The following is a 23265-nucleotide window of genomic DNA, read 5'->3' as shown; positions in this document are numbered from 1 at the left end:
AGCAGAGAAAAATGCAAAATGTGGGGCAATTACTTCAATAAGACAATGTCATGGGAAAAAAGAGGTGAAGAGGACTATTGTAGATTAAAATAAATTTAGGAGACATAACAGCTGAATGCAAATCATGGCCCTTGATTGACCCTTATTTTGAACAAAGACATTTGGGGGACAATTGTAAGAAATCAAATATGGATTGTACATTAATTATATTAATAAACTACTGTTAGTTTTGTTAAGTGTGTTTTATGACCTGAATTGTGACCCCCCCCCTTCGCCAGATTCTTATGTTGAAGTCCTAATCTCCAGCACCACAGAATGTAACTGTATTTGGAGATAAGGTCTTTAAAGAGCTAATTTAGTTAAAATGAAGTCTTTAGGGTGGGTCCTTATCCAATATGATTGTTGTTTTTATAAAAAGGGGAAATTTGGACAGAGAGACAGAGATACAGACAGAGAGACAACCAAGTGAGGGCACAGTGAGATGGTGGCCATCTGCAGGCCAAGGAGAGAGGCTTCAGAAGAAATCAAACCTGCTGACAGAGGCTTCAGAAGAAATCAAACCTGCTGACAGAGGCCCCAGAAGAAATCAAACCTGTTGACACCTTAATTTTGGACTTCCAGCCCCCAGAGCTGTGAGAAAATAAATTTCTGTTGTTTTAGACACCCAGTCTGTGGTATTTTGTAACAGTAATCCTGATAAACTAATATAGTATAACAATGACATTGTGGTTATGTAGGAAAATTTTTTTAGAGATTTCTGCTGAAATTTTTAAGCATGAAATGTATTAATGTCTGTAACTTTTAAATCCTTAAATAATGAAGAAAGGGTGGCAAAATGTTCATTGTCAAATTTAGGCAATGGGAATTAATTTTTATCTTTCTACTTCTCCGTAAATTAAAAATTCATAGCAAAAAGTCAAAATTAAATGCAAGGAAATGTTCAAGTGTAGCTGGGAGAAACAGGGCACCAGGCAGAATATGCAGACAGTTTGGGGGAACATGAGGATGAAAAGCCCAGGGGCAAGACCCCTTTACAAGGAGACCCCTGCCTGTTATGGGAGTGAACTCAGGGCCTCTGTGTTTTAATCCATCTGCCCATGAGATAGGGTGGTTAGAATTCAAGTGAATATTGCATCAGAGAAATTGTCAATAGTAAGGCTGTGAGAAAAGAACAATTAAAAATGAATGTGGTTTAGCTGTAAAACATTACTAATTTCAGTCGCTTACATGAACTACCAAACATTTAAGTATAAATACTGTTCAGCATAATAATAATTATGCATACAACTGAAAAAATACAGTTGGAAATATATAATTATTTTTAAGTGGCATAATAATTAAAGGAGCTTTTCAGAATTTAGCCAAATTCCTCATATTGGATAGGCAGCTCCTGGTCTGAGCTGAGGCTGCTTGATTCTCTGTCACAACAAACCTAACAGCCCCGACACATTTCTTCATGTCAATCAATCAACAGATATTGAGCACTTACTTTGCAAAACTGCTGTGCTAGACATTATGGTTGATAGGAAGAAGAAAAAGTTTACTCAAGGAGCTTACAACCCAGTAACGAAGTTTTATACCCAAGCAAAAATAATTTAAAATATAAGGTAGGTAATAGGTGCAAATGACTCATACACAGGAACAAAGGAGGGTTTATAGAGTAGTTATTTGTATCAGGTAAAAGGTGAAAGCGGTAGCTGTGTGGATGAAGCAAGGATGTCTCATCTCAGAGCAAGGGGATATATCGAAATAATATAAAAGTAGATGCAGAAGCAGTAACAACCATTGGCATGCAGCCAATACCTGGTCAGAGTTGCAATGACACTGTTAATCCACGTACCCAGATTCGTGTGCTCCTAGGCAACACCTCAGAGATGTGGTGGGACACCGTGCATGCTTACAAACATATATTATGAAAAACAAAACGTTATGGAGGTGGATATTGTCGTGGCTCAAGGGAAGGTATGATAGAAATCTCAGGGAAAGAGGGACCTATTGATTCCTAAGTCCCTGTCTGGTCTCACCGGGTCGATGCCCCTAGCCTGCTCCCTTGGTCCAACAGGTCAAGTGTAAACACAAATACCTGATGCTCCTATAACAGTGGTGAGGGGAAGCGTGACTCCAGTGGGGCCAGAGGGCGAGTGGGAGGGTCAGACTGTGGCCCCATAATCATCCTCACTCAAAAGAGACATACGTTCTCTTTGCCTTTTGGAATGGAGGTTACCCTTCCAGAGTGTCCAAGAAAAAACTTCAGAAAAAGAGGTGAGACATGATCCAAGGAAGGAATAACCAAGAGCATGTAGAATTCTGCCTGTAGGACAAAGAAGGGTCAAAAGTGAGGTGTGCCCTTCCTAGCTCTATCTGGCTCTCAGTAAGACCTCACCCCACCTTCCAACAAGCCAAGTCACCTCCCGCTTCACCATTACAATCTGCCCCAAAGACCAGTGCCAACGAGGAGGTTTTATGTAGGGCTAAGCCCAGCATGACTTGTAATCTTGCTTGTGTTAACCAGTATCAGAAGTCCAAGCCTCCTAGGTCAATGCTCATCACCTGGATTCTCTTCGTTTAAGGCTCTAATCTGACCTGATTTCCCACCCTTCTGGCCTCACCCACCCCAAAGTCTCCCATTCTGTTCTCTGGGTCTCACGGACTGTCATCAGTGTACCCCCTTCATCCTTAAACTCTTCTTTAAATCACTGGTTTCCAAAGTGTGAGTCTGGCCAATCCGTGTCACATCACTTAAAAACTTGGAAGAATGAAAATCCCCAGGTTCCATCCCAAACCTACTGAATCCCAATCCCAGGGGTGGGGGTTTGGGGGTAGCTGTCTCTGCTGTAACAAGCCTCCAGCTGACTCAGCATTTGTGACGTCCACTTGCAAGTACTCTCCTTCTAGATCTTGGAGGAAAAACCCATCTCACCACTTTGATCACTGCACAGACCAACCTTCCTTCTTGCATATTAATTCAATACCTCACCCTAAAACAGCAATGAGGCCACCCTTTCCACCTTTTATTTTCACTCCTAACTTCTAACACCACCCCTCCCAACACACACACAAACACTGCTCCTGAATCACCATGTCTGAATTTCTGAGAACTAATTCCCTTTTCTTTTACCCTAAAACCATGGTCTCCACGTTTTCCTTTTTTATTCTGCACACCATCAGTTTTTTTTTAATTTAAGGAGTGACCTCCCAAATGTGTATATTCACATAAAGTATGTACACATATGGCTGTAGTAATATATTTTATATGTTATACAACAAAAATTGAGAATAGAAAAAAAAGTAGCTATGCAGTAAAAATATTTAAATAACGAATTTGAGATCTTCTTTATGCACTCCAGTGATTCATGTTGTGCAAATTACTTTGGAGACATCAGCTTTGAAGGAATCAAGACTGAGCTTCCACTACAAGTTTCTAGGCCCAGAGGCACACAGGCCTCTGACTGGGAGCACAGGTTAGATTTCTGCAGTTGCATGACAGTAAATGATTAACAACAGATTGCCAATAAAAAAGTCCCAGGTCTGTAGCCCCAGTCAATGTCAGTGGCGTAAATACTCCCACTGTGGTGATTTCAAGCTACCAAGAACGTGTGGCAGAATGTGAAGTCTGGATAAACAAAATTGATAAACCCTTAGCCAGACTCATCAAGATAAAAAGGGAGAGGACGCATATGAATAAAATTAGAAATACAGAAGGAGAAATCACAACTGACACTACAAAAATACAAAGGATTATAAGAGACTACTACAAACAACTATATGCCAATAAAATGGACAACCATGAAGAAATGGACAAATTCTTGGAAAGGTACAATTTTCCAAGACTGAACCAGGAAGAATTAGAAAATATAAACAGACCTATCACAAGTAATGAAATTGAAACCATAATTAAAAATCTTCCCTCAAGCAAAAGTCCAGGACTAGATGGCTTCACAGGCGAATTCTATCAAACATTTAGAGAAGAGTAACACTGATCTTTCTCAAATTCTTCCAAAAAATTGCAGAGGGAAAAACAATTCCAAATTCATTCTATGAAGCCACCATCACCCTGATACCAAAACCAGAAAAAGACATCACAAAAAAAGAAAATTACAGTCCAATATCACTTATGAACGTAGGCACAAAAATCCTGAACAAAATACCAGCAAACAGAATCCAACAACACATTAAAAGGATCATACACCATGATCAAACGGGATTTATCCCAGGGATGTAAGGATTCTTCAATAGACACAAATCAATCAATGTGATACACCACATTAACAAATTAAGGAATAAAAACCATATGATCATCTCAGTAGATGCAGAAAAAGCTTTTGACAAAATTCAACACTCATTTATGATAAAAACTCTCCAGAAAGTGGGCATAGAGGGAACCTACCTCAACATAATAAAGGTCATATATGACAAACCCACAGCAAACATCATTCTCAATGGTGAAAAACTAAAAGCATTTCCTCTAAGATCAGGAACAATATAAGGATGTCCACTCTCACCACTACTATTCAACATAGTTTTGGAAGTCCTAGCCATGGCAATCAGAGAAGAAAATGAAATAAAAGGAATCCAAATTGGAAAAGAAGAAGTAAAGCTGTCCCTCTTTGCAGATGACACGATACTATACATAGAGAATCCTAAAAATGCCACCAGAAAACTACTAGAGCTAATCAATTAATTTGGTAAAGTTGCAGGATACAAAATTAATGCACAGAAATCTCTTGCATTCCTATACACTAACAATGAAATATCAGAAGGAGAAATTAGGGAAACAATCCCATTCACCACTGCAATAAAAAGAATAAAATACCTAGGAATAAACCTACCTAAGGAGGTAAAAGACCTGTACACAGAAAACTATAAGACACTGATGAAAGAAATCAAACATGACACAAACGGATGGACAGATACCATGTTCTTGCATTGGAAGATTCAATACTGTGAAAATATCTATACTACCCAAAGCAATCTACAGATTCAATGCAATCCCTATCAAATTACGAGTGGCATTTTTTACAGAACTAGAAAAAAAATCTTAAAATTTATATGGAGACCCTGAATAGCCAAGCAGTCTTGAGGGAAAAAAACGGAGCTGGAGGAATAAGACTCCCTGACATCAGACTATACTACAAAGCTACAGTAATCAAGACAATATGGTACTGGCACAAAAACAGAAATATAGATCAATGGAACAAGATAGAAAGCCCAGAGATAAACCCACGCATCTATGGTCAACTAATCTATGACAAAGGAGGCAAGGATATACAATGGAGAAAAGACAGTCTCTTCAATAAGTGGTGCTGGGAAAACTGGACAGCTACATGTAAAAGAATGAAATTAGAACACTCCCTAACACCATAGACAAAAATAAACTCAAAGTGAATTAGAGACCTAAATGTAAGACCAGACACTATAAAACTCTTGGAGGAAAACATAGGAAGAACATTCTTTGACATAAATCACAGCAAGATCTTTTTTGATCCACCTCCTAGAGTAATGGAAATAAAAACAAAAATAAACAAAAGGGACCTAATGAAACTTAAAAGCTTTTGCAAAGCAAAGGAAACTACAAACAAGACAAAAAGACAACCCTCAGAATGGGAGAAAATATTTGCAAACGAATCAACAGACAAAGGATTAATCTCCAAAATATACAAACAGCTCATGCAGCTCAATATCAAAAAAACAAACAACCCAATCAAAAAGTGGGTGGAAGACCTAAATAGACATTTCTCCACAGAAGATGTACAGGTGGCCGAGAGGCACATGAAAGGATTCTCAACGCCACTAATTATTAGAAAAACGCAAATCAAAACTACAATGCGGTATCACCTCACGCTGGTCAGAACGGCCATTATCAAAAAATCTAGAAACAATAAATGTTGGAAAGGGTGTGGTGAAAAGGGAACCCTCCTGCACTGTTGGTGGGAATGTAAATTGATACAGCCACTATGGAAAACAGTATGGAGTTTCCTTAAAAAACTAAAAATAGAGCTACCATATAACCCAGCAATCCCACTACTGGACATATACCCTGAGAAAATCATAATTCAAAAAGAGTCATGTACCACAATATTCATTGCAGCCCTGTTTACAATAGCCAGGACATGGAAGCAACCTAAGTGTCCATCGACAGATGAATGGGTAAAGAAGAGGTGGCACATATATACAATGGAATATTACTCAGCCATAAAAAGAAATGAAATTGAGTTATTTGTAGTGAGGTGGATGGACCTAGAGTCTGTCATACAGAGTGAAGTAAGTCAGAAAGAGAAAAACAAATACCATATGCTAATGCATATATATGGAATCTAAAAAACAATGGTACTGATGAACCTAGTTGCAGGGCAGGAATAAAGACATAGACATAGAGAATGGACTTGAAGACACGGGGTGGGAGGGGGAAGCTGGGGTGAAGTGAGAGTAGCATCAACATATATACACTACCGAATGTAAAATAGCTAGTGGGAAGCAGCTGCATAGCACAGGGAGATCAACTCGATGCCTTGTGCCGACTTAGAGGGGTGGGATAGGGAGGATGGGAGGGAGGCTCAAGAAGGACGGGATATGGGGACATATGTATGCATATGGCTGATTCCTTGTGGTGTACAACAGAAATTAACACAGTATTGTGAAGCAATTATACTCCAATAAAGATCTATCTTAAAGAAAAAAAAAAAAAAAGGTTTGGGAAGTGCCCAATCGTCTCAAACAAGCCAACTCCAGCACTGGATTTTTGTGCCCAAAGCTTCTCGATTAAGGTCTATTTTTCATTTAATTCCCTTTCTTCTAGGGCACTGGTTTCCTAATTAAGCATTTTCTTGCTCCCTCTTAATTTCTCAAAGCCCCTGCCATGGCTGAGGAAGATCTTTAGTCCTTCTGTCTTTGGTGGTGGCCTCCAGTCTAGTACAGAAGGCTGATGGTCCCCTGGGATTTGTCCACTTGCGAGTGAGAGTAGGGGGAGAGAGAAGCAGGGACAGCCCTGCCTTAGCAATCCTTGCCCCAGGGCCCTATGTCACAGATGGGGGTGTATGCAAACTCACCGCCCCTCCACAAATGGAAGCTGGGTTTCAGATCTCTCCAGAACCCATGCCCCTTAACTCCAATAGCTTCTGCTCCCTGTTCCTCTCCCCACGCGCAAACCCCAAACCTGACAGTAGTGAGTAGTAGGGAGCTCTTGAACTTTTAGGGCCAAATGAAAGGAGAAAAAGAAAGTTTATTAATGTGAATATTTACAGTGTGAATGGAGCATTTACTAGGTGACAGGCACAGTCCCAACTGCTTTATAAAGTTGTTACTATTAGTATTGCCATTTTGCAGGTGAAGAAACAGGTTTGGAGAGGTTCGACAATTTGCCCAAGGTCACGTGGCTAATAAGAAGTAAAATTTGGACTTGAACCCAACCAGGTGGACCCCCGAGCCCACGCTTACAGTGACACATGTTCTACCACCTAGCCCTGCTCTCTGATATGTTTGGGGACACTGAAGAGGGCTCTGCCTGGTGTAGAAAAATCCAGAGATGTGCACCCCTGTCCTCAAGATGTTTTCCTAAAACTTCCAGGCTCCTTGGGAAAGCAAGACTAACGTAAGTGAAGTAATTAGAAAATCTTAGCAGACAGCCTGTAATTAGCTGTAATGTGATATCTCCCACGGCTAAGAAAAGTGCTTCCTGGTAGAGGCCATGAGACCTCACCCCTGCCTCCAGAGCTATAATCACTCTTTTAAAAAATCAGAATGTAGGTCAGGTGGGGCCCTCAGCTTGCAATCTGGTACTGTAATTTTCTCTCCCAAGGAATCCCACCTGACCAAATGACATACCCCTAACGTGGCTCTATAAAGCTGCACTGTATGTACAGTTTTTGGGGGTTTTTTTTTAACACTTTTCTCAGACTAATGAGAAAATATTTTTAAACCTCTGTTTAAAAGTTTCTGGTTTTCAAGTGCCACCAAATCCTGGAGTCTGGGTTCTGGCCTTTACTCCATCCTCTCCCTCTCTCTGGGTGGTATCAATTCTTCAAGTTTGCCCACCGCGGTCTGTCCTAAATTGACAATGTGACTAGAAAACGAGATATCCTTAGAAGAAGAGTCACTTTAGAAGTCCAAGCTTGTCCCCATTCCTATTGCTGTGGAACAAACTACGCCAAAGCTTAGTGACTTAAAACAGTGCCATGTCGTTATCTTTCACAGTTTCTGTGACAAATTCTTAGTTGGGCGAATATATTAGTTTGCAAGGCCAGAGATTAATTTTCACACAGTTCTGGAGGCTAGAAGTCCAAGACCAAGGTGTTGATTTCTTCTGAGGCTTATCAAAGTGACCAGACTAGGTCCAAGATGGAATCACTGATGCTAAGCCCCACATTTGCAAACCAAAATTTAACCACGTCTCTACCCTCAGCTCTCCCAGAAAAAGAAAAACGAGGTCGGCTGATGAGGGCTTGCCTGCTCAGCACAAGTTACCTGACCCAGCTCCAGGACTTCCCTTCGCTCCATGTAAGGAAGGTAACCCTGCTTTAACCAATCAGCAAACACCCAGTGTAACTGCCTTATTCCTGCTCACTTTGGTATTTAAAATCCCTCTTGCTTTGTACAACTCTTTGGAGTTCCTTTCTATCTGCTAGATTGGATGTTGCCAAATGAAGCCTACTAGATCAGTAAGTTGTCTGTGGAGAATTTTCTTTTTTTTTTTTCTCTAGCCCTACCGCACAGCATGCGGGATCTTAATTCCCCTACCAGGGATTGAACCTGTGCCCCCTGCTTTGGAAGCATGGAGTCTTAACCACTGGACCACCAGGGAAGTCCCGGAATTTTCTTTTAACAGACCTCTCTCCTTGGCTTGTAGATGGCTACCTTATCCATACGTCTTCACATGGTCTTTTCTTCTGTGTGTGTCTGTGTCCTAACTTCTTCTTATAAGGGCACCAGTCACGTTGGATTACAGCCTACTCACATAACCTCAGTTTCACCTCAGTCACCTCTCTAAAGGCCCTATGTCCAAATACAGTCACATTCTGAGATAGTAGGTGGGGGGTAGGATTTCAAAATAAGAGCTTTGAGGGGAATACAATTCAGGCCATACAGTGGGTTTTTTTTGCTCCTTGTGCATTCACTGATGTCACTCATTCGGACTTAGTTATCAGATGGGATGGTCTGGAGGATCCATAATGGCCTCAATCACCTGTCTGGTGCCTAGGTGTGGATGGCTGGAAGGCTGAGCTCAGCTGTGCCCATTGACTGGAAAGCCTTCACATGGCATCTCCATCCTGGCCACCTTGGAGCAGTCAGACATTTTACATGGAGGCCGGTGCCTGCCTCCAGAGAACCAGGCATGACCTTTTATGACCTAGCCTCAAAAGTCACATAGCACACCTCCGCCGTGTTTTATTTGTCAAAACAGTCACAAACCCACCCAGATTCAAGAGAAGGGGACATGGACACTACCTCTCAGGGAAAGGAGTCTCACAGAATTTGGGACCTTTTTTTAAAACTGCTGCAAGCTGTTTACAGTTCAGCCATATCACCCACAACGTTTCCTACCACTCAGTCATCCAGACCCAGGTGAAAGGAGCTTGATTAACCCTACAGTTATTCTCAGCTCTCTGGGTTTCTCTCTGCTTCTTGAGCGCTCTTGGAGGTAGTAGTGCAGGTTTATAAGAATCAAATGGTCCCTTTCAGTCCATCTGACCTCATCAATCCTTCAGATCCTTTCCCAGGGGTTCAAACACGCCAACTCTGTCATTGTGGGTCCTTCTTCACTAACTTGGCTGCTGTGCTTTTGTCATAGGAAGTCCAGACTTCCCCTAGTCTCTATCCCCACCCTATCTCTTCATCCTGTTTGGAAGACATTTTGGGGTACCCTCTGTTTTCCTTTTTGAGCTATTTTACTCAAAATGTGGGGGACCCCTCAGTCCCCCACCTCAGAGCTACCATTTTGTATCTTGCATGCTACTTGCCTTGCTCCTATCTCGGCCCCTTCTTTTTACCATAAAAATTGGAATTTGCATATGTCTGACCCAGATGGGGCAGGCCTGTCAGGAACCTATTTGCTGGAGAGACTGACTGGAAAGCACAGGAGACAGAAGACAGTGTGAGGCACTGACGGTCTGACTTAGGAAAAATCCTCAGCTCTCAGAATTGCTGTGATTGTCAGATCCTGAATGGCATGTGTCACTTGGACCTATCCTAGCTCCCAACCCTTTGACACAGTTTGGATCCTGGATTGAGACACAAGCCTTTAAAAGAAAAACTGAAAGAGCTGTTCCTGTCCCTACTTTAAGGCCTCCTTGTAACTGAGTTTATCACTAAGGAAGGGGGGTGTTCTTCCGCTTTTCCATGGAGGGAGATTCCCAGAATATCCTGTGACGATGCCTGTTTTCACTGGTGTAGAGTCCACGTGAATCCCCTCCCCAGGAAGGGGCTTCCAAGAAATCACTAGGGAAGAATGTTCCGGGGCGGGAAGCCTATACCAACAGGAAAAAAGGGAATGAGACTTGAATTATTAAGTTAATCACCCCCATTCCTGTTTACAGAGGAGGCCTGGGAAACTCAGGTAAAGAGAAAAAGATCACTGCTTTGTTCCTTCCCCTTGCTTTGCTCTCCTTTTCCACACCCTGGGTGGGCAAGGCCACTTCTGGCTCAGTGGTATTTCCTTGCATGCTACCAGCAAGCCATTTCCACGATTCTTAGTCAAGGAAGTGTAAGTTCTTGCCCAGACCCTGTCACTCTTAAGTCTTGTAACCTCATGCACTAGGAATTGGCTGAACTAAGTTTCTTCATCCACAAATTGTGAGTTATACCACTCATTAACCACAAAGGGCTGTTTCAAGAACCAAAAAGTATAAATGATTTAAAATGAAGAGAATCACTACATAAATATAAGCATTCTAACAATTCCAAACGATGCCTTTGAATATCTCCTTTGTGACTTCTAAGGGCATGGAACGATTTTAACAGCATCTTCTAGACTTCACTTCCACCTGTGTACATCTCTCGCGCACCACGCTGTAGACCTTTTGAATGTAGGGACAGTGTCTTCTGCATCCTCATATTCTCTAAGGCACCAACCGCAGAGCTTAGCGAATTACAGGAGCCTAATAAATCATTAGCGACCAACTTAATTTTAAAACCTCCCCACCCTACTCTCCCTCATCATGAGACATCTCTTAAATTCATAACCAACCGCCTTATCTCTTTTCGGGACTAAGTCATAGCATTAATGAGTAATTAATTAAATTTTAGCATCACCTCTGTGGGACTACGAGGCCTGAGGTTGTGTCCTTTCCCAGGGACTGCCTTTATTATCCAGGGTTGTGGGTATGAATCATACCTTCCCTGCTCCTGTACACAAAGGAGTTTCTGCAAGATCTGGTAGCCAAACTGCTGAGTTAGTTTGATGTCTGCTGATCTGTGGGTCCGGATGCTGCTGGCTGTCTCTGCCGAGGAGCCTGGTGATCCAAGCTGATTCAAGATTATCTGAGTCATCAGAGAATAACACATTGTCAAGGCTGTTTCTGGCCACCATCCCATCTCCTGTAGGCAAAAGTTCCCTTCTTCCCTCAACTCAACTAAAAGTAAAACTAGTGTCCTTTCCAGCTCTCATGTAAGATGTCTCCAGTTGCAGCAGTGATTCATTCATTCCCTCTCCCACCAGATATCAGGGGGAAATTTGGGGCGAAGTAGGGTTGCTCCCATTTTGATCATCTTAAAAATTCTTACCTCTGTTCAAAGGACTCAACTTAAGACAGGAGCACCCTGAGAGTTTAATTTAATCTAATTAAATGTACTACATAAATACTGGCTGCCCAGGTCCTTAAAAAACAAAACAAAACAAAAAAAGATTAGATGTGTAGCACCATGGAAAGGCCATGGTTGAACAAAATAACTCTGAGCTTCAGGGGAAAATTACGGGTGAGTCATGACCATATGCCCCAGGCTCATCTGCATAGGACTCGGAGCCCCAGGGTGTCAGCGACATGTTAACTGGATTCTAATCTACTTCTTCCCCCCAGACAGCTCCCTTCAGACCTGGGCGGTGATGATGTGGGCGGACTTCTCTATCTGGGTGACGCACAGGCACCTCAAACTCACCATGTTCAAAGGTGAACTCAACATTTCCTCCTCCAAACAAGCTCATTCCCGATGCTCTCTATCTCAGTCGATGACATGCCATCTACACAGTCACCCAGTTAGAAACCTAGAAGTCATTCTTGACACTTAGGTTTTCTTTCACCGTTACCCTCAACATCCAGTTACCAAGTGCTTAAACTTTTGGAATCTTTCTCCACCTCCACATCTCCAATGCCCCTGCCCAAGTGGAAGCCTTCCTCATCTCTCACTTGGAGTTAGCCCTTGGAGCGATCCACCTAAAACTCAAATCTAAACTTCTTATTTCCTTAAATCATGTCTGTAGTGCCTCTAAATCTACAAGATAAAGTCCAAAGATTTTTAACAAAGATGCTTCATCTGGTACTCAGGGTCCTCCACATGTACGCCCTGCTTACATTTTCAGTCTTATCTCTCTTCGTTCACACTTTTTTTATATATATAGATTTTTTTTTATCGGCATATAATTGCTCCACAATGTTGTGTTCGTTTCTACTGTACAATGAAGTAAATCAGCTATATGTATACCTATATCCCCGCCCTCTTGGACCTCCCTCCCACCCCACCCATCTAGGTCGTCACAGAGCACCGAGCTGAGCTTCCTGTGCCTTATAGCATGTTCCCGCTAGCTATCTATTTTATGCATGGTAGTGTATATATGTCCATCCTTATCTCCCAATTCGTGCCACCCTCCCCTTCCCCCTGTGTCCACTTGAACTTTATATATCTGTAACCACAAATTGATCATCGGTTTTCCAACGTATTGGCTTTTTGACTGGAGTGAGCCAGGTATTATCAAAAAGACTTTCTGTTCTACTAGGCTGCTCTTTTCCTGGTCTTTTGACTAGAGATAGAAGAATCTTGGGGCTTTTTTTTGTCTTTGCCTGTTAGGGGTTCCAGGTTGAAGGTTTCTCCAACACCCTGCAGTTTGAGATATACTGGAGGAAAGCCCAGGGAATTCACCACGTGTCTATCCTCAAGTCCTGAGATTCGAAGCAGTATACCTTTTTCCTTCCACCTTTCAGAGTCTCCCTGTGTTTGTTGTATTATATCTGGGTTTTCTTTAGTTGTAAGAGGGAGGAATAGAAATGGAGCTTTTCTATCTTGGCCAGAACCAGAGTCCTTCAATTAAGCTTTAATGAATAAATCGAAGAGGCTAATTGAGAAATACTTAGGGACCAGACCAGTTGGGTACTTTAAAGCAGTGGTCCCCAACCTTTTTGGCACCAGGGACCGGTTTCACGGAAAACAATTTTTCCAGGGACCGGCGAGGAAGGGGGGATGGGTCAGCTGATTACGCGAGCGATGGGGAGGGCAGATGAAGCTTCGCTGGCTTGCCGGCTGCTCACCTCCTGCTGTGCGGCCCCGTTCTTAACAGGGCCGTACAGCAGGAGGTGCCGGTCCGCAGCCGGGGGCGTTGGGGACCCCTGCTTTAAAGGATGTATACTCCTCTATTATGGAGAATGTTGAAGAGAGGGCTCCCCAGGGAAGACCTGCTCTGGAGTTCTGGGATGTACTCAGAATGTGAGGATGATGAAGCGCTATTCTCTATCAACTCCTAGGGAGGAATTTCAAACTGTAGACACAATAAAAATCTATAAAACTGAGCACTGTCTTATGAAGAGTCTGGAGCGAGAGACTGGGCTGGGATAAATGAAACTGTTTTGTATAAGGCTAGTTCCAGAGAGCAGCACCGCAGCGATCAGTCCTACATCCACCAAAGAGCAAAAAAGTCCTAGTACATCCCCAGGTGAGCTCCATTACCCCCCTTATGGAAGGGCGACAGAAAAATTTTTTCAGAGGGACAGTTGAAATTCTCAAATAGTAACAGCCACACCTGACCAGCCACTAATTGAAGAGATTTCAATTGGCAGCTTTGGCAAGAGTATGGAACAGCCTCAAACTGGACCAGAAAACAAGAAGAAGCTATGAGCAAGGGCTAGCATAGCCCAGAATGGGAAGGCATGGTTTGGGGATCCCCTACTAGACTTTAGCATGGATTATATTCAGGGTCCCTCCTTCCTCATCTTAGCCCACATCCTGTGGCTGGGAGTGTCTTGCTGGGAAAAATGGGAATGGGAGGAGTCAGATAAAGATTTCTTAGGGATAGCATGATCATCCATCCAGATGCTTAGAGACTGCCAAGACTGGACCAGATTTTTTTTGGCAAAGGACTTTGAGAGTTTTGACGTGGGGGATCCTGAGATATATTGAATTAAAATGGAACATAGTGGTTCATCTGATCTTTGCCTTTTATATCCCAAATTGGAGTTATAAATGCAATTATGGTTCTATGAATTCACGAATTCTGCTTCTGACACTTTCTTTTTAATATTCCCTTTCTAGCCTGAGATTTATTCACTTTTTCACATTTGGACCTATATGACCCACGTCCTACAGTCTCACTGCAGGCTAGCTGAGATAGCCTAAAAGTGCTGAGGGGAAAAATTAACAGATCAGAATAATCTGATCTAATCCCACCTTTTCGGTGAAGAAACTGACAAACCTGGGTCTCCCCACGGTGAGTTGTTAAATCCTCCTAGACTGAGAAGCAATGAAGCTTTCTCTGTTTCCTATTTCTGAATCTTTTTAGTGGGATGTTACAGAGTGAGACTTTGACATCTTATAACAACCTCTGAAGGATTCGCTGTTGGCCTGGTAATGGGAAACATGCCAATAAACAAATAAATATTTACTTACTTATTTATATGAAAAACTGAGGAGTCAGGCAACCTGTCGGCAAATGACAGACGAGTAGAACAGACCAGAAGCACATGGGAAACCTCCAGTCAGAAAGAATATCTTCTGAGGAAAACAGAAACTCATTCTTCCCTACAGCAACCACCATGGGGAAGGACTTCAGAATCCACTGGGCATCTGAGAGGCAGGTGTTGAGCTCCTCAAGCAGCTCCAGTGCCCAGAGGCAACTCCCACAAGCAGAAAGGGAAGAGGAACTGGTCCTCGACTGTTTCAGGAGACGCTTTGCTTCTGCCTGGGAAGTGGACCGGCTCCCTCGCGAGGCAGAAACAGAGCTGAGCCACATGAAGGGAAGTTTGCTCCCGAGACAGAAAACCAATGGAGACGCTTTACTGGCTTTGATGTTTGGGGTTTTTTGTTGGTTGTTTGAAGCAGCAAACCGTGCTGAAAGACGAGTGATGATGTGAAATAAAGGATAAAGGACTAGGGAAGTACAAAGAGAGTTTATTCTTAACATGGAGAATTAAGGAGAATCCTCATTTTGGGATAAAAGGACACTTTCGTTGGGCCTGGGACATTTAGAGAGGGAATGAAAACCTTCCAAGCAGGAGCAAGGGACAGGCAGAGGTGAAGGAAGACACACGTGAGTCCGGAAAGGATGAGTATCTCAAGAGGCCTGTTCCACAGGAGGAAGAAAGAAATTGAGTTAATAAATTTCTAGAATCTGGCAGACCACCAGAAGTACCTAAGGAGATTTAGTTGTTTCTTTGTTTCCTTTGTATTTTTTTTTTTTTGCGGTACGCAGGCCTCTCACTGTTGTGGCCTCTCCCGTTGTGGAGCACAGGCTCCGGACGCGCAGGCTCAGCGGCCATGGCTCACGGGCCCAGCCGCTCCGCGGCATGTGGGATCCTCCCAGACCGGGGCACGAACCCGTGTTCCCTGCATTGGCAGGCGGACTCTTAACCACTGCGCCACCAGGGAAGCCCTCCTTTGCTTTAAATACTGTCTTGGGCTTCCATTGGTCTTCCTTCCACCAGGAGCTAGGATGGGGGAAGGGAGCAATCAAAAGACCACCAGCACTTAAAGCTGCTTTAACTCACCTCTAAAAACATTTCAAGAACTTTCCTTTCTGTTGGACTTGCTTTTTTTTTTTCTTCTGAAGGCAGAAAGTGTGTCAGCGTCGAAATATATTACCCATGTCGCTCTCTTTAAAAGTCACTATTTTAATTTGCATTTTCCTGCCTGAAGGTCAGGCGACCTTGTTGCTAAGAGCCCAGGGCCAATCAGCTTTCTCGTTTCTCTTCCGCTATCTCCTTACTGAAGCATTTCAAGGGCCAGCTTCACAGGCCTGCTATGGTGGGAGGAATGGGACTTGGCTGCATTCAAGATATCTGTGGGATGTGACTGAGGGCAGGACTGGTGGCTGCACAGGCCAAAGGGGAGTATCTCAGCAGGGCTGGGTGCCACCTCGTTCTCTTCCGTTTCCCAGACCTGCTCCTGACCCGTCTGCTCCCTTCCTCTCTACCAGCACCCAGTGACGGGAGAGGAGGACTCAGCTCTGCACCTCAGCCCTGATGTGCTCACACTGGAAGGTCCTCTTCCTCCTGCTCCTCTGTGCTTTACACAGAGTCTGGTAGACAGATCTGACATGGTGAGGGACGCTCTCTCTGACCTGAACGTTTGTAGAGGACAAATTTGCAGAGACTCTAGGCCTGTCAGCACAGAGAGACCCATGGAGGACCTAGCGCCAAGTGAGAAAGAAGTCCAAGGGCACCCCGCCATGCTCAGAACTTCCCAGGTAGAAATGACCTGCTTCAGGTCTTCTCAGTGACAGAACTGGGATCCTTTGCTGCTATAGCTAGACTCAGGGACCAGAAGACGAAGTGATGGGAGTATTCTCTTTCTGCTAACTGGCAATAGAACAGATCTAGAAAATAAAGTGCACACTTTTCTAGAATATATGAAACACAGAGCTCTCCAGTGAAACGTTAACCATATTGAAACATCTCCTAAAAGAACTGGAAATTGGGATTGGCATATATACACTAATATGTATAAAATAGATAACTAATAATATAACCTGCTGTATTAAAAAATAAATAAAATTAACTTTAAAAAAATAATAAAATAAATTTAAAAAAAAAAAAAGGACTTGGAGACCACTGAGAAGTAGAGGTAATGGAGCAGCCGTCATTCAAAGAGCTAAATTCCTGTCTGACCCTGTATCTTGTAGGCATAATGATCTTCACCTCTCTTCGGGCTTCTGGAAGAAGATCCCCACAAGGCTTGTGGAAACCCAGCCTGAATTACACCGTGGATGTCCTATGCAAGGTATTGCTTAAAACCGAACTACCTAACCTTTAGAAAATTTAAAAATAAAAGGAGTAATATATGAATATCAGTATCATATACTGTTTATGAATAAATACATGTCTTCATATATATACATAAATACAAATGTAGCAAAAGGACAAAACACTTAAGAAATAACAAATGATAAATATCAAGTTCACCGCTAGTAAACAAACCAGTTACTTCCAGAGGTGGTGTTAGGTTAATTGAATCAAGAAAAAATACACAAGAGGTTTCCATTACATCTGTAGGATTTTCTTTATTAAGCTGCATGTTAAGTATATGAGTGGTCATTGTATTATTATCTATATGCCTGCAATGAAATATTCTTTGAACACTTGAATATGGTTCTCTTCTTTTCAAAAAAAGTCTTATTGAGATACAGTTCACATACATAAAATTCACCCTTTTAAAGTATACAATTCAGTGTTTTTTAGTATATTCACAGAGTTGTCCAACTATCACAATATAATTTTAGAACATATTTCTCACCCCAAAAAGGAACCCCATACACCTTAGCAGTCAACCCTCATCCCTTCCTCCCACCCCCCAGCTCTTCTTTCTGTCTCTGTAGATTTACCTTTTCTGGACAGCTCATATATTGTAGATGGAATCATACAATATGTGTTCTTTTGTGTCTGAATTCTTTCACATAGCATAATGTTTTCAAAGTTTATTGATGTTGTAGCATCTATCAGTACTTCACTCTTTGTGACTGAATAATATACCACTGTACGGATAAATCACATTTTGCTTGTCCATTCATCAGTTGATGGACATTTGGGTTGTTTCCACTTTCTTCTGTTGTAAATCATGCTGCTATGAACACATGTACAGGTTTTTGTGTGGACATATTTTTTCATTTCTCTTGGGTATATACCTAGGAGTAAAATTTCTGGGTCCTGTGGTAACTCTATGTTTAAATTTTTGAGGAACTACAAGACTGCTTTCCAAAATGGCTGCACGATTTTACATTCCCACCAGCAATGTATGAGGTTTCCAATTTCTCCACAACTTCACCAATACTTATTCTTGTGTTCTTAATTTTAGTCATCCTGGTAGGTATCAAGTGGTTTTCTCATCGTGGTTTTTTTTTGTTTCTTTTGTTTTTTTTTTTTGCGGTACGCGGGCCTCTCACTGTTGTGGCCTCTCCTGTTGCGGAGCACAGGCTCTGGACGCGCAGGTTCAGCGGCCATGGATCACGGGCCCAGCCACTCCGCGGCATGTGGGATCTTCCCGGACTGGGGCACGAACCCGTGTCCCCTGCATTGGCAGGCGGACTCTCAACCACTGCGCCACCAGGGAAGCCCCTAATTGTGGTTTTGATTTTCACTTCCCTTATGGCTAAAGATGTTAGTGTATATTCTCATGTACTATTCACCATTTATTTATCCTTTATGGAGAAATAGCTGTTCAAGCCCTTTGACCGTTTTAATTAAGCTTTTTGTCTTTCAATTATTTAGTTGTAAGAGTTATTTATATATTCTGGATACAAATCCCTCATCAAATATGCAATTCACAAATATTTTCTCCTAGTCTGTGGGTTGTCTTTTTACTTTATCAGTGGTGTCCTTTGAAGCAGAAAGGTTTTTAATTTTGATGAAGCTCGATTTATTTCTTCTTTTGTTACTCATGTTTTCAGTGCCATGTCTAAGAAACCATTTCCTAACCCAAGATCACAGAAATTTACTCCTATGTTTTCTTCTAAGAGTTTTATAGTTTTAGTTCTTATATTTGAGTCTATGACCCATTTTGAGTTAATTCTTGTGTATAGTGTGAGTTAAGGATCCAAGTTGTTCTTTCTTTCTCATGGGAATCCAGTTGTCCTAGCACCATTTGTTGAAAATACTATTCATTCCCAAGATAATCACTCTTTTCTAAAAAAGAAGCTTTCTTTTTTTTCTGAAACTATAAGAAAAGAAACATAATCATATTAAACTAGGGCCCACCCTAATGACCTCATCTTAACTTGATAATCTGCAAAGATCCTATTTCCAAATAAAGTCACATTCACAGGTACTGGGGGTTAGAACTTCAACATCTTTTGGGGGGACGCAATTCAACCCATAGCAGTAAGTGTCGATATGCTACCTGGTAGAAACATTGCTCTATTGTGTTTTAAAGGGACAGACTATTGGAGACACAAGGTAAGGCCAATACTGTGTGAGTGGGGGTGGAGTCTCCACTAAAGGAAGTAGATGCTACACCAATCAGTCATCCTTAAAGGTAAAAGATGGGAATAAAAAATAGGGAAGGCAGGCCTGAAATGGGGTTGAAAAGGAAATTTCTTCCTCTCTCTGAACCTTGACTTGGGCCTAGACTCTGGGGAATGGAGGCATGTTAAGGTGTTTCTGGGTAGTAGAGGAAACCTGGCCTCTTCCTTAAGTGGGGAGAATGGGTTTTGTACAGGAAAGCAGTCCTACAGAGGCCTCAGGAGGACAGACTGGGAACCAGGTGGTCTAAGAACAGCCATGGCAAGAGGTCGGTTGTAAGTTATTCTCTGTGTGGAAGTCCCTCTGCAATCCTCAGTCATCAACCAAGTCTTAATAAACTCATAGCCTGGTCTAATATTAGAGGAAAAGTCTATGCTCATACTTGGGCTGCAGTGCTAAAGGGAGGCAGAGGAGTGGTGGTGGACACTCAACCCATGGCTACGTCCAAGAACTGAAAATCACAGGTGGCAGTCTACACTCACAAGAGTGAAGTCACCTGCAACAGCCCAGGCTGACACATGAGCCTTCACGAGAAGTCCTCCTGAGAACTCCCAGATGGCACTCTAAATATGGTATAGGTACTGATGCCACCTCATGTATACCAACTTCCTGCTGAGATAGTCAGGTTATTTAAAAGCACTACTAACAAATACTGTATGCTAACACATATATATGGAATCTTAAAAAAAAAAGAAATGGCTATGAAGAACTTAGGGGCAGGACAGGAATAAAGACACAGACGTAGAGAATGGACTTGAGGACACAGGGAGGGGGAAGGGTAAACTGGGATGAAGTGAGAGAGTGGCATGGATATATATACACTACCAAATGTAAAATAGATAGCTAGTGGGAAGCAGCCACATAGCACAGGGAGATCAGCTCGGTGCTTTGTGACCACCTAGAGGGGTGGGATAGGGAGGGTGGGAGGGAGACGCAAGAGGGAGGAGATATGGGGATGTACGTATATGTGTAGCTGATTCACTTTGTTATAAAGCAGAAACTAACACACCATTGTAAAGCAATTATACTGCAATAAAGACGTTAAAAAATAATAAAATAAAAGCACTACTACTGGGGTAGCTTAAATGACTGAGTATTAATCATTTTGGAAACTGTTATATACCATTTAAACCATATATTGAAAGACAAATTCACTAAAGAATAAAATTAGACTTTTCCAAGAAGCAAAGCCAACTAATTTTGTAATTGCCCACATTATCATGGTTATGACACCAGTATTTAGTGATCAGCCTTTCTTGAACTCTTAAAAGTGTACATAACTGAGACCACGGACCACAACTGGAGAACCACTGCTGGAAAGAACTTTGTATCAAATGTGTAGCATCCTGAGACTGACAGGGACACCTGTCCGGGCAAGACAATCCAGCACCTACTCAGACCAGCTCATGCATAGCCGCCTCAGTCATGGCCATCCACTACTGCCTCCCATCCTAGGGAGAGTCCTGCTGTCTGGAAAAAACACAGCTGAGCTCTCCGCTTTGTCTCCTGACTGTACTGACTTCCACCAAACCCTTTGGGTGAGAAAACTCTGTTGGCTTTTCCCAGGTGTTTCTCCCGTCCTCACCAGTTCCAGGACTTGGCACTGATGGGCCCTTAGTTTTTGAAGATTCTGAAACGTAAATTGTGGTGCTTCCGATTCCCCCACTGCAGCAGCGAACTAGAGCACTGACGCGCCGCTGAATAACGTTCCATTCTGTGGAGAAGCCGTTTATCCATCCTCCTTCCTGGACTCTCTCCTGGTGCCTGCTATCGGGTACCTTCGGGTCCATGTCTCCTTGTACCCGTGTGGGAAAGCTTCTCTTTGGAAAGACCTTTAGGAGGCAAGGCCAAAACGTTTCAATGTGGTTTTACTAACGACAGAACAATCAACAATGTAAAAGTGATCCTGAACGTCCAGCCTTCTCCAACTCCGTCGTTGGTTGAGTTGAACTGACTTTAACACCCATCCTCTGGGTACAGTTTGATGTGGGTCAGCGGATAAAGTAAAGCGGTATGTAGGGTCCCCACACCCTGCAGGACCAAATTCCTTGCGTGTATGTGCGCGTGCATGTTTGGAGGTTCCCCATGGCAAAATTGGAGAGAATTTCCGACCACACTTGTGAACTTCCTTCCAGAGTAACTGAAAATTCAATTCCCAGAAGTACAGGAGTAAACTGGAGCCTCTGGAACTTGTAGTCCCGGCAGCTGCTGAGCGCAGGGCTCCCTGGTATCTGTAGTCAGAGGCGCGCTCTGCGCAGGCGGAAGCTGGTGCGGCGTGGACCTTTGCCTTCCTCGATTGCAGTAGCGTCCTGGGCAGCGGTGTTGGACGTGTCCGCGACCTTCATTTGTTAGGAGTGAGGGCATCTGGACTAGGCCCAGAAGACCCTGTCCTGGGAAGTGACATTGGAGACCTGCGGGGTCTGTGTCTCACTGGGCCGTGCTGTTCCCAAGCCAGAGTGGATCTAACAGCAGAAGCAGCAGTAAGAGACAGGGAAGGGAGTTCTTTGCTGAAGCACCTGTCCAGGTGAGTCTTGCTCCAGGGAAGACTGACTCAGGGAGCTAGAAGGTTCTCCAGGTTGGGGCAAGCCAGAGATGAAGAAGGGTTGTTGGCAATGCAGGAAGGGCACTTAAAGCCAGTTACAGCCTCCCACAAGGACGTTCTCCTTAAGAAAATTAGCCTGGAGCGCAGTGGGGTGGGGAAGGCTGATCGTCTGTGCTCAAGGGTTTTACAAAAGCAAGACTCTGCAGGAGATGCTCTCCGTGAATGTGACTCATAGGGACCAAGTGACACCTTGGGTCCTGCAGGGAAGACCCTCTACGAATGCAAAGCATGCGGGAAAGTGTTTAACAAGAATTGCCTCCTTGTTCTACAGCAGTGGATTCCCACTGGAGTGGAGCCTTACACGTGCCAGGAGTGTGGGAAGGCCTTTCGTGAAAAGGTCGACTTCGTCCAGCACAGGAGGATATTCACACTGGGCAGAAGCCCCATAAGTGTGCAGAGTGTGGGAAGGCCTTCAACCGTAGGTCACATCTCGTGTACCACCCGCGGATTCACACTGGCCAGAAGCCCTATGAGTGCAGGGAATGTGGAAAGGCCTCTGCCCACCACTCTGCTTTTGTCCGGCATAATAAGATCCACACTAGAGAAAAAACCTGTGACTGCAGATAATGTGGGAATGCCTTCTGTGACAGCTTTTCGCTTCCTTGACATTTGAGTCCTGCTGTAGAGAAGCGCTCTGAATGCAAAGACTATAGAAAAGAGCTGCTGCTCATCCCTCGAAGAATTCATGCTGGAGAGAAACTATTAATTAAGATAAATGCGAAGACCTTTCGCAGGTGGGCCTACCTCAGCCAACATCAGAGCACTTATACTGAGAAAAGACCTTTTGAATATAACTACTAAGAAAAAATCTTTGGGCCACGGGAAATATCTTACTTGGCATCTGAAGCCTCTTGGTTATCGTGCACTTAGCAGAAACTTCAGCCATAGCTCTCTCCACAGGTTATATCACTAAACCATCTCAGGAATATTTTAAAAACAACGAGGAGGAGGGTGCTATAGAAGAGAAGAAAATAAATGTATGCTCAGCTTCTTTCAGACTTCTCTGAGAACCAAACCTGTGAAAATTTGAATTTGGTTCTTTATTTTGGGGATGTCTGAAAGGCAAAAGAGCCTTGATCCTTTATTTGTCATATATATATATAGCTATATAGTAGCTAAGTCTTGAGCTACTGTTGTAGCCTGTCACTGTGCAGGACTTCAGTCCTTAGCCAACTAGGAACTGAGAGTTTTGGTTCCAGGAGCTGGAATATATATATATATTCACATCTGTCTAGTGACAGGAGAGTTGGGCACTTGAAGGCAGCTCTATAAAGATTCATTGAAAGCACTCTTTGTTCT

The sequence above is a fragment of the Monodon monoceros genome, unplaced genomic scaffold (assembly GCF_005190385.1).
Source record: "Monodon monoceros isolate NGI ecotype Baffin Bay Population unplaced genomic scaffold, NGI_Narwhal_1 Super_Scaffold_11, whole genome shotgun sequence".
NCBI lineage: Eukaryota > Metazoa > Chordata > Mammalia > Artiodactyla > Monodontidae > Monodon > Monodon monoceros.
Note: the sequence above shows the minus strand (reverse complement) of the source record.